Here is a 7,500-nt window from a genome sequence, read left to right as displayed (position 1 = left end):
CGTGGTACTCCAACCCGGGCATAATTTTGGATCAAATTCGGGACTTTTGCCCACTTTCCCAACTTTTCTTCCCAATCACAGTGCGCCTTTGCTGGGTAAGTTGTGGACATGCCAGGCACCCCCGGGACACCGGTGGAACGCGGCCGGACTCGTGGTACTCCAACCCGGGCATAATTTTGGATCAAATTCGGGACTTTTGCCCACTTTCCCAACTTTTCTTCCCAATCACAGTGCGCCTTTGCTGGGTGCGTTGTGGACATTGTAGGCACCCCGAGACCCTGGTGGAACGCGGCGGGACTTGTGGGACTCGAACCTGGGTGTGATTTTGGACCAAATTCGGGACTTTTGCCCACTTTCCCAACTTTTCTTCCCACTCACAGTGCGCCTTTGCTGGGTGCGTTGTGGACATTGTAGGCACCCCGGAACCCTGGTGGAACGCGGCGGGACTTGTGGGACTCGAACCTGGGTGTGATTTTGGACCAAATTCGGGACTTTTGCCCACTTTCCCAACTTTTCTTCCCAATCACAGTGCGCCTTTGCTGGGTGCGTTGTGGACATTGTAGGCACCCCGGAACCCTGGTGGAACGCGGCGGGACTTGTGGGACTCGAACCTGGGTGTGATTTTGGACCAAATTCGGGACTTTTGCCCACTTTCCCAACTTTTCTTCCCAATCACAGTGCGCCTTTGCTGGGTGCGTTGTGGACATTGTAGGCACCCCGGAACCCTGGTGGAACGCGGCGGGACTTGTGGGACTCGAACCTGGGTGTGATTTTGGACCAAATTCGGGACTTTTGCCCACTTTCCCAACTTTTCTTCCCAATCACAGTGCGCCTTTGCTGGGTAAGTTGTGGACATTGTAGGCACCCCGAGACACTGGTGGAACGCGGCGGGACTTGTGGGACTCGAACCTGGGTGTGATTTTGGACCAAATTCGGGACTTTTGCCCACTTTCCCAACTTTTCTTCCCAATCACAGTGCGCCTTTGCTGGGTGCGTTGTGGACATTGTAGGCACCCCGGAACCCTGGTGGAACGCGGCGGGACTTGTGGGACTCGAACCTGGGTGTGATTTTGGACCAAATTCGGGACTTTTGCCCACTTTCCCAACTTTTCTTCCCAATCACAGTGCGCCTTTGCTGGGTGCGTTGTGGACATTGTAGGCACCCCGGAACCCTGGTGGAACGCGGCGGGACTTGTGGGACTCGAACCTGGGTGTGATTTTGGACCAAATTCGGGACTTTTGCCCACTTTCCCAACTTTTCTTCCCAATCACAGTGCGCCTTTGCTGGGTGCGTCGTGGACATTGTAGGCACCCCGAGACACTGGTGGAACGCGGCGGGACTTGTGGGACTCGAACCTGGGTGTGATTTTGGACCAAATTCGGGACTTTTGCCCACTTTCCCAACTTTTCTTCCCAATCACAGTGCGCCTTTGCTGGGTGCGTCGTGGACATTGTAGGCACCCCGAGACACTGGTGGAACGCGGCGGGACTTGTGGGACTCGAACCTGGGTGTGATTTTGGACCAAATTCGGGACTTTTGCCCACTTTCCCAACTTTTCTTCCCAATCACAGTGCGCCTTTGCTGGGTGCGTTGTGGACATTGTAGGCACCCCGGAACCCTGGTGGAACGCGGCGGGACTTGTGGGACTCGAACCTGGGTGTGATTTTGGACCAAATTCGGGACTTTTGCCCACTTTCCCAACTTTTCTTCCCAATCACAGTGCGCCTTTGCTGGGTGCGTTGTGGACATTGTAGGCACCCCGGAACCCTGGTGGAACGCGGCGGGACTTGTGGGACTCGAACCTGGGTGTGATTTTGGACCAAATTCGGGACTTTTGCCCACTTTCCCAACTTTTCTTCCCAATCACAGTGCGCCTTTGCTGGGTGCGTTGTGGACATTGTAGGCACCCCGAGACACTGGTGGAACGCGGCGGGACTTGTGGGACTCGAACCTGGGTGTGATTTTGGACCAAATTCGGGACTTTTGCCCACTTTCCCAACTTTTCTTCCCAATCACAGTGCACCTTTGCTGGGTGCGTTGTGGACATTGTAGGCACCCCGAGACACTGGTGGAACGCGGCGGGACTTGTGGGACTCGAACCTGGGTGTGATTTTGGACCAAATTCGGGACTTTTGCCCACTTTCCCAACTTTTCTTCCCAATCACAGTGCGCCTTTGCTGGGTGCGTTGTGGACATTGTAGGCACCCCGGAACCCTGGTGGAACGCGGCGGGACTTGTGGGACTCGAACCTGGGTGTGATTTTGGACCAAATTCGGGACTTTTGCCCACTTTCCCAACTTTTCTTCCCAATCACAGTGCGCCTTTGCTGGGTGCGTTGTGGACATTGTAGGCACCCCGGAACCCTGGTGGAACGCGGCGGGACTTGTGGGACTCGAACCTGGGTGTGATTTTGGACCAAATTCGGGACTTTTGCCCACTTTCCCAACTTTTCTTCCCAATCACAGTGCGCCTTTGCTGGGTGCGTCGTGGACATTGTAGGCACCCCGAGACACTGGTGGAACGCGGCGGGACTTGTGGGACTCGAACCTGGGTGTGATTTTGGACCAAATTCGGGACTTTTGCCCACTTTCCCAACTTTTCTTCCCAATCACAGTGCGCCTTTGCTGGGTGCGTCGTGGACATTGTAGGCACCCCGAGACACTGGTGGAACGCGGCGGGACTTGTGGGACTCGAACCTGGGTGTGATTTTGGACCAAATTCGGGACTTTTGCCCACTTTCCCAACTTTTCTTCCCAATCACAGTGCGCCTTTGCTGGGTGCGTTGTGGACATTGTAGGCACCCCGGAACCCTGGTGGAACGCGGCGGGACTTGTGGGACTCGAACCTGGGTGTGATTTTGGACCAAATTCGGGACTTTTGCCCACTTTCCCAACTTTTCTTCCCAATCACAGTGCGCCTTTGCTGGGTGCGTTGTGGACATTGTAGGCACCCCGGAACCCTGGTGGAACGCGGCGGGACTTGTGGGACTCGAACCTGGGTGTGATTTTGGACCAAATTCGGGACTTTTGCCCACTTTCCCAACTTTTCTTCCCAATCACAGTGCGCCTTTGCTGGGTGCGTTGTGGACATTGTAGGCACCCCGGAACCCTGGTGGAACGCGGCGGGACTTGTGGGACTCGAACCTGGGTGTGATTTTGGACCAAATTCGGGACTTTTGCCCACTTTCCCAACTTTTCTTCCCAATCACAGTGCGCCTTTGCTGGGTGCGTCGTGGACATTGTAGGCACCCCGAGACACTGGTGGAACGCGGCGGGACTTGTGGGACTCGAACCTGGGTGTGATTTTGGACCAAATTCGGGACTTTTGCCCACTTTCCCAACTTTTCTTCCCAATCACAGTGCGCCTTTGCTGGGTGCGTCGTGGACATTGTAGGCACCCCGGAACCCTGGTGGAACGCGGCGGGACTTGTGGGACTCGAACCTGGGTGTGATTTTGGACCAAATTCGGGACTTTTGCCCACTTTCCCAACTTTTCTTCCCAATCACAGTGCGCCTTTGCTGGGTAAGTTGTGGACATGCCAGGCACCCCCGGGACACCGGTGGAACGCGGCGGGACTTGTGGGACTCGAACCTGGGTGTGATTTTGGACCAAATTCGGGACTTTTGCCCACTTTCCCAACTTTTCTTCCCAATCACAGTGCGCCTTTGCTGGGTAAGTTGTGGACATTGTAGGCACCCCGAGACCCTGGTGGAACGCGGCGGGACTTGTGGGACTCGAACCTGGGTGTGATTTTGGACCAAATTCGGGACTTTTGCCCACTTTCCCAACTTTTCTTCCCAATCACAGTGCGCCTTTGCTGGGTGCGTTGTGGACATTGTAGGCACCCCGAGACACTGGTGGAACGCGGCGGGACTTGTGGGACTCGAACCTGGGTGTGATTTTGGACCAAATTCGGGACTTTTGCCCACTTTCCCAACTTTTCTTCCCAATCACAGTGCACCTTTGCTGGGTGCGTTGTGGACATTGTAGGCACCCCGAGACACTGGTGGAACGCGGCGGGACTTGTGGGACTCGAACCTGGGTGTGATTTTGGACCAAATTCGGGACTTTTGCCCACTTTCCCAACTTTTCTTCCCAATCACAGTGCGCCTTTGCTGGGTGCGTTGTGGACATTGTAGGCACCCCGGAACCCTGGTGGAACGCGGCGGGACTTGTGGGACTCGAACCTGGGTGTGATTTTGGACCAAATTCGGGACTTTTGCCCACTTTCCCAACTTTTCTTCCCAATCACAGTGCGCCTTTGCTGGGTAAGTTGTGGACATTGTAGGCACCCCGAGACCCTGGTGGAACGCGGCGGGACTTGTGGGACTCGAACCTGGGTGTGATTTTGGACCAAATTCGGGACTTTTGCCCACTTTCCCAACTTTTCTTCCCAATCACAGTGCGCCTTTGCTGGGTGCGTCGTGGACATTGTAGGCACCCCGGAACCCTGGTGGAACGCGGCGGGACTTGTGGGACTCGAACCTGGGTGTGATTTTGGACCAAATTCGGGACTTTTGCCCACTTTCCCAACTTTTCTTCCCAATCACAGTGCACCTTTGCTGGGTGCGTCGTGGACATGTCAGGCACCCCGGAACCCTGGTGGAACGCGGCGGGACTTGTGGGACTCGAACCTGGGTGTGATGCCTTTGCTGGGTGCGTTGTGGACATTGTAGGCACCCCGAGACACTGGTGGAACGCGGCGGGACTTGTGGGACTCGAACCTGGGTATAATTTTGGATAAAATTCGGGACTTTTGCCCACTTTCCCAACTTTTCTTCCCAATCACAGTGCGCCTTTGCTGGGTGCGTCGTGGACATGTCAGGCACCCCGGAACCCTGGTGGAACGCGGCGGGACTTGTGGGACTCGAACCTGGGTGTGATTTTGGATCATTTCGTGGCCTTTTGCTATGCATGCCTTCTCCCCGCTAGTTTGATGTGTGCTGCTGCAAAAGTTCCAAGAGGGCGTTTTTGCCCCCCTCCAAACCCCCTCTCTTTGTTTATAGTGCATATTTTCTGCTGGATCTACTCTCTATTTACTCCAAGGAAAAAAACTAGCCGGTCGCGGCAAATTTTTACAATCGGTCGCCAAACTACGGCACGAGGGCCGAACGCGGTACGCCGGCGTCCAAGATACGGCCCGGGGATTTTTTTGATTTTTTGGGCTTTTTTTGATTTTTTTGGACATGTTGGGCATCCCAGGACTCGGGTGCGACTGCAGGACGTGTGGGGCTCTAACCTGGGTGTGGTTTTTGGTCATTTTCCGGACTTTTGCCCACTTTCCCAACTTTTCTTCCCAATCACAGTGCGCCTTTGCTGGGTGCGTCGTGGACATGTCAGGCACCCCGGAACACTGGTGGAATGCGGCGGGACTTGTGGGACTCAAACCTGGGTATAATTATGGATCAAATTCGGGACTTTTGCCCACTTTCCCAACTTTTCTTCCCAATCACAGTGCGCCTTTGCTGGGTGCGTTTTGGGCATGTGGGGGGCACCTCGGACTCGGGTGGGACGCGGCGGGACTTGTGGCACTCGTACCTGTGTGTGATTTTTGATCATTTTGTGGACTTTTCCCCAGACACTCTCCACTTGTCTACCCCACTTCCCCTGTGACTTTGCTGGGGGGCGTTTCCCCGCTGTCCTTTGTAGTGTAAGGGTTACTTTTCTTTTTTTTCTGTCTGAAAATATGGCCCACGAAAGGCCTCACATTCCCCGGGAAGACCTGATGGACGCCCCGGCGTCACCGAAATACGGCAAACTGTCTGAAAATAGGGGCTCCAAGTGTTCCCCACTATTTCTGGCCCACAAAAGGCCTCTCATTCCCCGGGAACACCTGTAGGACTCCCCGGCGTCAAGGAAATACGCCAAACCGTCTGAAAATAGGGGCCCAAAAGAACTGGAAATAATGTGTTTAATTTGGGGGGTGATGTCTATAATTATGGGGGTGCATTGGAGGCGGGAGTCCACTGGAGGGCTCCACACCGTCTGAATATAGGGCCCCAAAAGGCCTGGAATTAATGTATTTAATTTGGGGGGTGCATTTGCAGCGGGAGTCCACCGGAGGGCTCCATTTCCCCACTCTTTTGTTGACATATGGCCACAAAAGGCCTCTCATTCCCCGGGAAGACCTGATGGACGCCCCGGCGTCACCGAAATAAGCCAAACTGTCTGAAAATAGGGGCTCCAAGGGTTCCCCACTCTTTCTGGCCCACAAAAGGCCTCTCATTCCCCGGGAACACCTGTAGGACTCCCCGGCGTCAAGGAGATACGCCAAACTGTCTGAAAATAGGGCCCCAAAATAACTGGAAATAATGTGTTTAATTTGGGGGGTGATGTCTATAATTATGGGGGTGCATTGGAGGCGGGAGTCCACTGGAGGGCTCCACACCGTCTGAATATAGGGCCCCAAAAGGCCTGGAATTAATGTATTTAATTTGGGGGGTGCATTTGCAGCGGGAGTCCACCGGAGGGCTCCATTTCCCCACTCTTTTGTTGACATATGGCCACAAAAGGCCTCTCATTCCCCGGGAAGACCTGATGGACGCCCCGGCGTCACCGAAATAAGCCAAACTGTCTGAAAATAGGGGCTCCAAGGGTTCCCCACTCTTTCTGGCCCACAAAAGGCCTCTCATTCCCCGGGAACACCTGTAGGACTCCCCGGCGTCAAGGAAATACGCCAAACCGGCTGAAAATAGGGGCCCAAAAGAACTGGAAATAATGTGTTTAATTTGGGGGGTGATGTCTATAATTATGGGGGTGCATTGGAGGCGGGAGTCCACTGGAGGGCTCCACACCGTCTGAATATAGGGCCCCAAAAGGCCTGGAATTAATGTATTTAATTTGGGGGGTGCATTTGCAGCGGGAGTCCACCGGAGGGCTCCATTTCCCCACTCTTTTGTTGACATATGGCCACAAAAGGCCTCTCATTCCCCGGGAAGACCTGATGGACGCCCCGGCGTCACCGAAATAAGCCAAACTGTCTGAAAATAGGGGCTCCAAGGGTCCCCCACTCTTTCTGGCCCACAAAAGGCCTCTCATTCCCCGGGAACACCAAAAGAACTGGAAATAATGTGTTTAATTCAGGGTGCATTTGCAGCGAGTGTCCACCAGAGGGCTCCAATTCCCCAGCTATAGTCCTGGTACTCTAAAATGATGGCACTTAGTCAAATTTCCGCCTTTTTTTGATGACTTCCAACTAGGAGAGGGACTAATTTTGAGTTCCGGACCCGGGTGGAGAACCATAGCAGGTCGGCCTTCTTAAAGGGAAATGCTCCTAGGCACTTAGTCAAATTTACGCCTTTTTTTTGGACTTCCAGCGAGGAGAGGGACTAATTTTGCTTTCCGTACCCGGGTGGAGAACCATAGCAGGTCAGCCTTCTTAAAGGGACATCCTCCTAGGCACTTAGTCAAATTTCCGCCTTTTTTTTGGACTTCCAGCGAGGAGAGGGACTAATTTTGCTTTCCGCACCCGGGTGGAGAACCATAGCAGGTCAGCCTTC

Source organism: Nerophis lumbriciformis, unplaced genomic scaffold, assembly GCF_033978685.3.
Source record: "Nerophis lumbriciformis unplaced genomic scaffold, RoL_Nlum_v2.1 HiC_scaffold_69, whole genome shotgun sequence".
Lineage (NCBI taxonomy): Eukaryota > Metazoa > Chordata > Actinopteri > Syngnathiformes > Syngnathidae > Nerophis > Nerophis lumbriciformis.
Note: the sequence above shows the minus strand (reverse complement) of the source record.